The sequence below is a fragment of the Hemitrygon akajei genome, chromosome 1 (assembly GCF_048418815.1).
Source record: "Hemitrygon akajei chromosome 1, sHemAka1.3, whole genome shotgun sequence".
Lineage (NCBI taxonomy): Eukaryota > Metazoa > Chordata > Chondrichthyes > Myliobatiformes > Dasyatidae > Hemitrygon > Hemitrygon akajei.
In genome coordinates this window covers 184,464,313-184,477,451 of record NC_133124.1, presented here as the reverse complement: position 1 = coordinate 184,477,451, position 13,139 = coordinate 184,464,313, and the positions used below count along the sequence as shown (strand labels likewise).

General features: G+C 40.4%; 1 pseudogene; it reads right to left on the bottom strand.

Annotated features, from left to right (window-relative positions):
• Positions 1–10,891, bottom strand: part of LOC140727940 (histone-lysine N-methyltransferase PRDM9-like) — a 45,458-nt pseudogene extending 34,567 nt beyond the window's left edge.
• Between the last annotated feature and the right edge of the window lie 2,248 nt (positions 10,892–13,139).

Here is a 13,139-nt window from a genome sequence, read left to right as displayed (position 1 = left end):
AACCAAAACAAAACAATGTTCCTCTGGGGACAAGATACAAAACATCTTCCCAACAGCACACTTCAAACAGCACTCATGTTTATGATTCAACTTCAAATCTGATGTCCAGATAAAGCAATCTCACACAACTTGGATGCAGAATACGAGGAGTGATTGATAAGTTTGTGGCCTAAGGTAGGAGTCCATTTTAGAAAACCTAGCACGTTTATTATTCAACATAGTCCCCACCTATATTTACACACTTACTCCAGCGGTCGTGGAACATACGGATCTTGGACCTGCAGGAAGTGTCCACAGCCTGGGTGATTGATAAGTTTGTGGCCTAAGGTAGAAGGAGATGAGTTACACTGCTCTCGTTACATGTACATGCAGTTCAACTCTTTGAGTGATTATGCAGGAAGTTGGAAGTTAATAACTTATCTCCTTCTACCTTAGGCCATGAAATTATCAAAACCCCTGATAACTGCTGGACTAAGTGTGTAAATGTAGGAGGGAACGATGTCGAAAAATAAATGTGCTAGGTTTTCTAAAATTGACTCCTACGTTAGGCCGTGAACTTATCAATCACCCCTCATATACTGACTGTGATATTAACAAGAGTGAGACAGCGTGATGTGAAGTGGATTAATTATTTCCTGAGACTTGCTGTGACACCAGGGAGTTTAGTGGGGAGGGACAAATGGTTGTGGAAAGCAGAGAGAGGGGGTAAGTGATAGAATCCCTTTGGAGATGGCAGAAGTTGCAAAGAACGTGTTAGATGCACAAGCTCATGGGATGGTAGGTAAGGAGAAGAGGAATTCTGTCACAGTTAAAGTGGTGGGAAGATAGGATGAGTGCAAGTGTTCAGGAAATGGAGGAGATGCGGGTGAGGGCAGCATCGACAGTGGAGGAAGAGAAACTCCAGTTTTTGAAAAAAAGTACATCTCTGATATCCTGGAAAGGAAGCCTCATCCTGGGAGCAGATCTGGCAGAGATGAAAGAACTGAGAAAGGGGAATAACTTTTTTTTTAAACAGGAGATAGAGTGGGAGGAGGTATAATCAAGAAAACCATTGGAATCAGTAGGTTGATAAAAATGGCAGTCAACAGTTTGGCTCCACATTTGGAGGCAGAGAGATTAAGAAATTGGATGGAGCTGTCAGTAATGGACCAAGTGGATGTAAGGGCAGGAAAGATAGAGGAAAACTTGATGAAATTGAGAAGCTTTGCCTGGGTGTGTTGAATCAGCACCAATGCAGTTGACATTACTGCAGCATCAGTTGGCAGTGTAGCATCACAAGGTTTGAGAAAGAATTTGTGGGTCTTGGCCTGGTCTGAGGAGAAACCTTTGTTTAACTGGAGAACACAACTGTCAGACAAAGTGTTGATTCTTCTGGAACATACAAAATCAGTTCTCCAGCATTGTCTTGTAATTGTATAAATCTTTGCATACCTCATCCAGTTTGATTTAGATTGATCCTGTGCATCTATGTACTCAAGGTCATCGTTTGCCTTACAGATCTATGGAAAAATATTTTGGTACAACTGCCTGATTAGTGAAAAACATAACCATGAAGTTTGCATATGTTTCCATACTATTTTGCATATTTTTCAATTAATTATCCTTTAATCTGTTTAATGAGTTTATGCTTTCATACAACAGCACTCCCACAATATTCCTGGGACTCAAATGGTAGTTAAAGGTTCTTTAGCTACTAAAAAGATCTGATCTTTTCTTGTTGGCCACAATCATTCAATGCACTCTCAATCCAGGAGTGTAGAAATCAGAATAAAAGGAAGGGTAATAGAGCGGGCACGTGATGGAGTCTTAATTTAGCTGCAAGTGTGAGAATGGTATTGAGAATCACTGGAAATGGTGAGAAGAGAGACATTAAGGGTCAGAAGTTCTGTATTTTTTCTCAGCTGAGAATACTTTTCTGTAGCTGGTTCCCTAATTCCAATGAAATATAATGTAAGGCTAAAGTTCAGCAGTGTACAAATAATGATGGAGGTAATAATGGAACACAGGATTATCAACTATGGGGAACATTTTGTGAACATACTGTCCTCTCACTGTTTTCCCTATGGTGGTGTTTAGCTGGTCTCAAGCTAGTAGGAACATATTTACTCCCACAGTTCTCTTCAACAGGTGCAACCTAACATGTGGAGTATTGCTTTTGTTAACTGCAAGAGCTACTTACCACCCATGAATATCCACTGACGGCAGCTGCTTCTTCAGTAGAAAGCTCCCCTTCATATGGTCCAAAATGAACACCCCTGGGAATAACCTTCCCTTCATTCCAGACACCAAGACCAGCTTTCTGAATTTTTGATGTGGCTATGTAAAGACCCTCAGGAAGAGTTAAACGTGCTCTGTCTGGTTGATTGGAATCCACAACGGAGTCCTTCATAAAGATGGGTGGACCATACACAGGGCATTCTTCAATAACAAATGTCTCGCAGGCTTCACAAACTAAAATACAAAGTTAAGAACACTGTGTTGCTGTTCCTATAGCTGGTGGGAGCTGGTGTTGAGAAAGGCTAGTGATCCACAATGGATATAATTTTACTGCATGTCTTTGAATATAATACCATCATGAACTAGCTGCTGTGCAAAGCATCTGGAAAAATAATTACTCCAAACATAAGAAAATCTACAGATGCTGGAATCCAAGCAACGCACTGAACATGCTGGAGGAACGGGCTAGGCAGCTTCTATGAAAAAGTGTAAAAGGATGGCATTTTGAGCCGATCCTACATCAGACTCGATCATCTCTTTTTCTTGGATGGTGCCTGCCCTGCTGAATTACTCCAGCATTTTGTGTGTGCATTGCTGAGAAAAAAATATTATTTTCCATTGTTATGACCTATATGTGGAGACATTCCTAGTAAGTGAGATTAACAATGGAGATATGTGAAAAGTCACTTCATTAGGTCAGCTGTAGGATAATATGAATATCTTGGTTAAGAGTGGACTGTTTCATTCAAAAGGCCAATCAAATACAACTAAGTGTTCATTTATAAACTTGAAGAGAAAACTCATAATGAACTCAAGAAAGGGGCATGAGAAGGCCTTGGCGAGTAGGGTAAAGGAATTCTTCAATTATGTGAAGAACAAAAGGATGACAGGAGTGAAGGTAGGACCGATTAGAGATAAAGGTGGGAAGACGTGCTTGGAGGCTCTGGAAGTGAGCGAGGTTCTCAATGAATACTTCTCTTAGGTATTCACCAATGAGAGGGAACTTGATGACGGTGAGGACAATATGAGTGAGGTTGATGTTCTGGAGCATGTTGATATTAAGGGAGAGGAGGTGTTGGAGTTGTTAAAATACATTAAGACGGATAATTCCCTGGCACCTAATGGAATATTCCCCAGGCAGCTCAATGAGGAGAGGGAAGAGATTGCTGAGCCTCTGGCTAGGATCTTTATCTCCTTGTTGTCCATGGGAATGGTACCGGAGGATTGGAGGGAGGTGAATGTTGCCCCCCTGTTCAAAAAAGGTAGTAAGGATAGTCCAGGGTAATTATAGACCAGTGAGCCTTACGTCTGTGGTGGGAAAGCTGTTGGAAAAGATTTTTAGAAATTGGATCTATGGGCATTCAGAGAATTATGGTCTGACCAGGGACAGTCAGCATGGCTTTGTGAAGGGCAGATCATGTCTAACAAGCCTGATGGAGTTCTTTGAAGAGGTGAGCAGGGATATAGATGAAGGTAGTGCAGTGGATGTGATCTACATGGATTTTAAGAAGTCATTTGACAAGATTCCACATGGTAGGCTTATTCAGAAAGTCAGAAGGCATGGGATCCAGGGAAGTTTGGCCAGGTAGATTTAGAATTGGCTTGCCTGCAGAAAGCAGAGGGTCATGGTGGAAGGAGTACATTTGGATTGGAGGATAGTTAAGAAAGCTTATGGGGTGTTAGCTTTCATAAATCGATGGATAGAGTTTAAGAGTCATGAGGTAATGATGTAGCTCTGTAAAACTCTGGTTAGGTCACACTTGGGAGTACTGTGTCCAGTTTTAGTCACCTCACTATAGGAAAGATGTGGAAGCATTGGAAAGGGTACAGAGGAGATTTACCAGGATGCTGCCTGGTTTAGAGAGTATGCATTATGATCAGAGATTAAGGGAGCTAGGGCTTTACTCTTTGGAGAAAAGGAGGATGAGAGGAGACATGATAGAGGTATACAAGATATTAAGAGGAATAGATAGTGTGGACAGCCACTGTCTCTTCCCCAGGACACCACTGCTCAATGCAAAAGGACATGGCTTTAAGGTAAGAGGTGGTAAGTTCAAGGGGAGGTGTTAGAGGAAGGGCTTTTACTCAGAGAGAGGTTGGTGTGTGGAATGCACTGCCTGAGTCAGTGGTGGAGGCAGATACACTAGTGTAACTTAAGAGACTACTAGACAGATATATGGATGAATTTAAGGTGGGCGGTTATATGGGAGGCAGGCTTTAAGGGTTGGCACAACATTGTGGGCTGAAGGGCCTGTACTGTGCTGTACTATTCTATGTTCTATGATCAAACATAATAGTGTAATGATAAGCCAGGTGAAATGCAAAGAAAATGTTTAAAGGTAACAATATAATGGCAATTGGGATCAACACTAATTAAACTGCTTTAATAAGCTTCAAGAAAAATTATACAATTTAAACTAAAGAAGCATTTATAACTGGGCCAATGCATCAGAAAAGATATGAAATTTGATCAAATATCCAATGGAGTAAAGTGGTTGCATACTTTCTAACAGAGGGGTACTTTAACAAACAAAAACATGATGAATTAGTGTTTATATTTATTTTGGGTAAAATTGGCTCAGGAAATTATGAAGTAGCATAAGAGTGAAGGAGACAAAATGAAACATTCACTTTAAAAATGGTAAATGAAATTGTTGGCACCTGAAATCTTCTTATGAAGTGGGAAAAATGAAAATTTAGTTGTAGAATCAGGTAGAAACAGCAACCAGTCATAAAAGATAAAAATCTATAACTACATGGTCTGGAAATCTGAAATGAAAGCAGAAAATTCTGGAAGCAGTCAGCAAATAAGTCATCAGCTGTGAAATGTAAAACAGCAAAATATTTCATTCTGAAATTCAGATCATGGGAATTAATCCTGAAATATTACTTGTTTTTCATGATCTGCAGGTTACCTCAGAGATTTGTGTAATATGACAGAATTCATTCGTAACCGCACAGTAAGAAACCCCTCGGGAAAATATAGTGAATCTGCATTGAGATCATTAGTGACAAAGATACACCAGAAATTATGACATTTAAGTCAAATCATTTATCATATTAAGATCAGATTACTAACATTTCAAAATCAGATTAAAAGTTATGACAGTAGGTTAAGAATGCTAACTACTTCAAACCATATTTTGTTTGTTCATTTTAGGTTATCACAAGGATCAGTTCAAGATTTGGTTTAGTGGAACACAGAATGTAATGTTTCCAGGCTTGCCCTTGATTCAACAGTAGGTGGCAAAATAACCCATGAAATAATCAGCAAATTAATATAAACTGAACCAAGAAGATGCTGAACATACTGCAATGTGCAGAAGTAAATTTAACATCAATTTTGCGATTACTGGTGGTTAAAGAGAAATCATCGACTCTGATCCAACATGTCAGCACTCTTTTCCCAAACATTCTACACGTCTCATTGTTATTGTTGTTATTGCCTCCTATTCCATTGTATTATCACCACAATTCTCCCAATATATTAAGCCTGCTTTAAAGAAATAGATTGATAATTTGGACCTACAAAGGTAGTCATCATCATGAAGCTCCTGTTCCTGTGTAATTTATTATTTTATGTTTTTCCTGTGAATGCTGCTGACATGATACTATGTGCCTGTGATACTTCTGTAGGTACATTTTACTTTGTTGTGTTCAGGCATGTACTTGTCCATATGACAATAAACTGAACTTTTGACATCTGATTAGAGCTTAATCTAAAAGCAACATACTGTATCATAAAAGTAAACTCACACCATATCAGCAATGCAATAGGAAATTGCAACACATTACCTTCTCTCTAAACTTCAATATTGATTCTCTTTGACAATATATTCAACAGGCTTAAGACCAAACTTTGCAACAGAATTTTTGTTAACAACTGCATGAAATGTTTCAACAAATCATAAATTCAGCTCACTATGTGACTTCTTGGAAAGAAGATTAGGTGTGCACTCCTCATCTGAATCACTTGATTCATATAAATGGGGCTGACACCCTCTGTTTCGTTGTCCCATGAATTCTGGCTTTGGTACATTCAGTCCTGTGAAAAGTAAAATCTGTTAATTATCTATTGATGATAATGCCAATATTTCATTTCACTAAATCTACAAACGTAAGATAGCTAGGAAGGTTAAGAAGGGACAGTTTAATTCAAATAATCACTATCAAATACAACTAAGGGTTCATTTTCAGACTTGAAGAGAAACATCATAGGTTTCTTTATTGTCCAGAAAGTTGTGCATGCCCAGGGCTTAATGGGAATATTATTGTGCTATTGGTTAGCAAACTCTCACAAGGAAATGAAAACAAGCAAAACTGCACGAGGAATCTTGGACTAATCAAGGCAGTTTAGTGTGATCATTTCCTCACAGTGACAAAGTCGTCTTATATTGATCACACATTGCTTTGGAGGGAAATTATTGGGTAGGAATTTGATTCTTGGTCACATTCATTTCTGAATTCATGTGTGTTTGTGTCAATATTTAAGTTTAAACATATCCTGTGGTTTAACAGACAGTTACTTAGTATTAAAAGATGAGGCCGTCACCAGCAGAGTAGGCATTTACTGTGCTTTTGAATTGCCTTTTGTGTGACATAAGAACTGAACTTGGAGACAGTGGAGCTCCAATGCACATGATACCCTTGTCATTTTTAATGCAGTGGTGACAGATTTGGAATATATTGCCAGAAAAATCTCAGTGCATTTTGAATGTTGTATAACTTGTAGAGACAGAGCATGTTTGGTTTGGTGAAAGCAGTACATATCAAGCACCATGGAGAACACACCCTCACCTAAGGTACTTTCCACGGTACTCCATTGCTCACTTTATTATTTGTTATTTCTAAGTGATCTCTTGAGTAGGGGATAACATCTTCCCTTATTCCAGTTCTGTGTCTCTTGTGGATGCTTTTCAGATTTAGAGCACTATTTTTTAAAGGTTCTCTGTTGATCCGGTATTTCATTTAATTTGCTGAATAGACTTCCCACATTGTCTTCCAATGTTTTGAACAGTGACAGATCATGGAGAGCCACATCAGCACTGCTGTTAGAATTTGACAGGATACCTTTAAAGTCTCTTCTATTCCTCACACAAGGCCAAACCTTAATGCCATGTTAATTTGGGAGAAAACACTGACAATGGTTTGCTTGATGTTGTGAATAAATTTGCTCTGTTCTGCAGAGAAAGCATTAATTATTCATCTACCAGTTTCAGGAAAACCTGATGCACAGTGGAGAGTATCCTGACTGGTGCATCATGGCCTGGTATGGAAATACAAATGCCCAATAAGAGGTAAGCCAAGAAAAAGTGGTGGATTCGCCACAGTCCATCAAAGAAAAAGTCCTCCCAGTAATTCAGTGATGCCACAATAAAGCATTCAGCATCATGCATACCCACCACCCGGGTTCTGCTCTCCACCCTCCGCCATCAGGAGAAGGTGAAGGAGCCTTATGTCCAACACCACCTAGTTCAGGAGCAGGTCTTACCCTTCAACCATCAGGATCCTGAACCAGTATAGATAAGTTCACTCACCTCATCACTCTTGTCGACTCACTTTTAAGGGTTTAATAACATGTTCTCAATATTATTTGCTACTTATTTCTGACCATGATTATCATTATTGTATTTGCAGTTACTCTTTATTTGTATTTTGGTTGTGTTACGTATTCAGGCAACAATAAATATATATGAGTTAGGCAAAGGTTTTCATAACAAATAACACTTTTATTAAACACTGAAAACAAACCTCCTCAAAAGTAAACAAACTCAAACGTGACCGGAAAACAACAGCTGTGCGGCTGTTTAAACAGTTCTTAATAGCGTTGCAGATCAAACAGTTCTTAAAGCGGTATTGAAAAAAAAAGTTCTTTAAAGCGGTATGCCGAAAGTTCAAAAGCTCACAGTCCTTTTAAAAGGAGAGACTTTTTAAAGCGATTTAAATTCTCTTCCACGTCGATGTCCTTCGATACCCCGGCGTCGAACTTTCCCACGAAGAATTTTATAAAATATAACGGCTTAAAGGCACTGACCTTCCTTCCACACTATTCTCAAATCCTTTCTGGTCATCCCAGGGATTAACAGCAAGAATAGTCAACGGAATCCTTCCGAATGAGGATCAAATAAGGTCGAAACCAATCCACCGTCGAAAATCGATTCTCCTCGATTTTTATCTTCCAAACTTTTATCTTCACTCTCCACCAGCAAAGAAACCGCTGGCAATGACCTTTTAAACTTTAGGCATTTTATAAAACTTCATTTTTCAACTAAACTGCGTCATCACATTAAATCACGCAGGGACATGAAGTCAGCTTGGCAAATGCCGCCACGAACTGCCCCACCTGACAGGGTGGGTCTTCCTTTTATACCCTGTAAAAAAAACCTGTCACATGATCTCTACTGGCGGGAAAATGACATCACTCCACCATCACAAGACCATTACCTCAAGTCCAGTATAACTTCAACCCCAGTCACGTGTCACGGGTACGTAAGAGTTGTTTGTCCGACTGTGTAGTTTTTCATTGATTCTATTGTATTTCATTATTCTACAGTGAATGTCTGCAAGAAAATGAATCTCTCAGTAGTGTACGGTGACATATACATACTTCAAACTTAAGCAGGCATTTATTGCTGGAGTGTTGGTCCACAGAAAGGCAAGTTAGCAGATGACCTTCGTTTAGAATTTTTTAGCGTTAACCAAATGTTTTGTACACATCAGTGAGTGTTGGTTTGCTCAAAGCTCAGTGTGTAAAGAGGCAAGTGGTAATCTGATTGCTTAAACTCTTGTTCTTGACTGAGAGTGCAGTGACCGTGCTTCAAACATGGAGACAACAAAGATTTCAACTGGGGACAGCCTGGCAGAAGAGAGGAAAGATCATTAATCAAGAATGTGTAATGATTCCAGTTTATCCTGGGATCTTAACTGTGGTGGGTGTTTGCTTCATTCAATATTTGCATGTCAGAAGCGCATGTCATCGCGTATAAAGTGTAGGTTGATAGCTTCTTAGGGGTGCCACAGGTTACAGGAACAAGTCAAAAGAATGGGGTTGAGAGGGATAATGAATCAGCCATGATGAAATGGCAGAGCAGACTTGATGGGTGAAATAGCCATGTTCTGCTCCCATGTCTTAAGACTTTCACACAATCCATCTCTTTTGACTTGTGCATTCCAGTTAGTGGAGAGGAATAAACAGTCGATGTTTCAAGCTGAGACCGTTCATGAGTTCTCATAAAGGGGCTCAGCCCGAAACAGCAACTGTTTTGTTTCTTTCCATAGATACTGCCTAACCTACTGTGATCCTTGAACATTTTGTGTGTTGTCTTGGGTTTCAAGTATCTGCAGAGTTTCTTCTGTTTGAATCAATATTACCACAGAACAGGGCTATTAAATGTATTTATACACATTCTGAAAGTGTATCAGCAGAGGAAATAGAATGCACAAATGAACACAGCCTTCAAACTCATTATCCACCGAGATGGCATGTGGGAAAATCGTATGCCAACAGGTGTCATCTGAAAATGCCGAACAGAATATTAAGGAAAATAATGCTTTCTACAAACCCATGGCGAGCATGGCTTCATAGTTCCGCTTCACATTCTTATAGCGGAGTTTCTCCCAGTCACTCAGCACTGCCCAATCTTCTTTGGAAAAGTAACCAACAATGTCTTTAAACTTGTTTGCATCCTGGAAAGAAAGACATTTCCTGAAGTGCCAGAGTATTAAAATCCATTTTGTTTCATCACAGTTGCAAAACAGATTAGACAACTTTCCACAGATTTATTTTGTGTTCAAGGATAATCCCTGCAATATAGGAAACAAGATCAAACAAACTCAAGTTCAAATTAAAGGGGAGACCCACCAGGCTGAACTTAAGGAGAATTTTTATTTAGAGTTTGGCAAATACTTGGAATTTACACCTATGAGTTGAGTAAAATCAACCAGATTATATTCCAGATGAAATGAAAGTATGTCAGAGTATCAGAAACTACTGCAGATCACAAAATGAGTGAAATAATGCTCTTCAGTACATAAATGAGCGATGAGCGAGGATGGGGAGTGCTTGAGATGCTGATTGACTACAGATTGAAAATCATTTGTACTTATTCCCAGATGAAGGAAAGATGCTATACTGTTGGCATAGCTACTTCACTGATGTTGTTGTCATCCAGTGGCATCTTAACAATAGAAGAGGTGAAATAATAGAAGCCCTATCTTCACTTCACACAGTTATGTCCAGCAGTTAAGAATTCATTTGATTCTTTTAAGAAAACCAAGGAATTTGAGATAAAAACCATCCAAAAAAACACAAAATAATGAAGATAAGCAAATGCCAGGCATGAGCTGTGGAAACAGACATTAAGTGAGCGTTGTCTCACATCTGGGGAGAAACAAAACACCACAGGGACACAGAACTGGAAGGATGAGGTAGATAGTCTGAATGGTCAAAGAACCAAAGTTAATGTCCATGATGAGAATCAACACCCGGAGTAACTCATCAACTCCCCACTGACAGGAATTAATGTGGCTGGGGCCTCTCCACAAGCAGGATTTAATCTGGTCTGAGATGGAGCAACAGCATCTTTTCTCTTTCAAGGCCATCAAGAGTACATCTAATCATCATCAGTGTCCAAGGTCCCAGGGAACTCACCTCCGATTCCCTGCTCCCAGACATGACTTCATCTCCTAAAGCAACACCCCAGCCTTCTTTCCTCAACTCTCACACTCTAATTCCCCTGATCCTTCTCGCCCTTTTTCCCTTCTGGGCAACTCTGCTGCCCAAACCTCTTCCCCTGATCCTGTTACTTCCCGCTCTGCCGAGACGGCAGACAGCTCAATCCCAGATAAATCATCTCCAGTGACAGGAGTGCAGTTTTCTCGGTATTGCGCTGGAGATTCTTTCTCCCCCAAAGAGTTTCCTTCTGGCGAGGGAGCACTGTCTCCTCAGTATACTCTCGATCACGGGTCTAGTTCCTTGTATGAAAAGGGGAATTCAGTCCCTCACGATTTTACTCTAAGACACTCCACCAATCCTCACACTCCCACGACCTCCAGTCGAAACCCGCTGCCCGCCCGCACCGGGCCTATTTATAGACGTTACTCACGTGATCGAGGCTGCCCAATCAGATGACGGTATACCGCGCTGCGCGTGGAGCTCTGAAGCTCTGTGGTAAAAAAAAAGCGCCAAAACGGTCCGGACTTCACATTATCTCCGCTTTCCCGCCAGAAGGACGGGATGGGTGGGATTGTCCTCTGCGCATGCGCGTTGTCGGGTCGCTGGCGTGATGACGACAGGCGACAGAGCCTGGGTGGGTCTTTGAAATAACAGCCCCTCCTTTAGCGGATGAAGAAGTCGATTTTAGTTAAAACAATTTGATAAAGTCCGCTGATTCTGTTCTGTCTGAAAGTCTGTTGCTTCATCAGTAAATGAAGGTAAATATTATGATACGTCAGCTGTTTTTGCAAATGGATCATAATATTGTTAAACTGGGAATGTTGTTGTGGCTGTTTTATTGCCCGAATTGCAGGTAACAATAAAGAAACGACTTAATAATTATTTAGCACTACATATCTAGCAGAACTGGTTGGTGTCATGTTAGGCTGACACTGGCCGGAGGAAGTTTGTCCATGTAAAGTTGTAGCGTTCAGATTCTTTTTCAGTTTTGAAGAGTTGAAGCAGTAGTAGATCAGACTTACTGTTGGAAGCTCATCAAAGATTAGTTCGCGTAGAAATGATCGGTTTGCATGTTTTTTTTCTTAGGGGTCCCTGCACATGGAATTGTTGAAGGGTTATGTGCGGGTTGATTGTTTAGCTGAAAGGCTGGACAAAGTTCAGCAGTGGATATAGTCGTCAAGTCAATTTTTATTGTCATTTCGACCATAACTGCTGGTACTGTGCATAGTAAAAATGAGACAACGTTTTTCAGGACCATGGTTTACATGACACAGTCCAAAAAACTAGTTTGAACTACGTAATAAAAAAAAAACACAGAGAAAGCAATACTAGACTACAGACCTACACTAGACTGCATAAAGTGCACAAAAACAGTGCAGGCATTACAATAAATAATAAACAGGACAAAAAGGCAAGGTGTCAGTCCAGGCTTCGGGTATTGAGGAGTCTGATAGCTTGGGGGAAGAAACTGTTATATAGTCTGGTTGTGAGAGCCTGAGTGCTTCGGAGCCTTTTCCCAGACGACAGGCGGGAGAAGAGATTGTATGAGGGGTGCATGGGGTCCTTCATAATGCTGTTTCCTTTGCGGATGCAGCGTGTAGTGTAAAATTCCGTGATGGTGTGAAGAGAGACCCCGATGATCTTCTCAGCTGACCTCACTATCCGCTGCAGGGTCTTGTGATCCGAGATGGTGCAATTTCCGAACCAGGCAGTGATGCAGCTGCTCAGGATGCTCTCAATACAACCCCTGTTGAATGTGATGAGGATGGGGGGTGGGAGATGGACTTTCCTCAGCCTTCGCAAAAAAGTAGAGTCACTGCTGGGCTTTCTTTGCTATGGAGCTGGTGTTGATGGACCAGGTGAAATTCTCCGTCAGGTGAACACCAAGAAATTTGGTGCTCTTTACGATCTCTACTGAGGAGCCGTCGATGTTCAGCGGGGAGTGGTCGCTCCGTGCCCCCCTGAAGTCAACAACCATCTCTGACCTTCGCAAATCAGAAGTGGGATAATGAGCTTAAGGGGAGACAACTTTACAAAAGACATCTAACATGAGTTCATTGGAAAGTGGGATAAAACCAGAAGGGATGAGCTATTTTGACATGAATTATAATGGCTTAATTATTCCTTGTATCTTGTTTGTAAATATCATTCTGGGTTTTGTAGGTATTACTGTGAAACAGTTTAATATGTGTTATTACAGTGTCAAGCAAATGGTTGAAAGAAATCAAATGCAGGCTTCATAATCTTT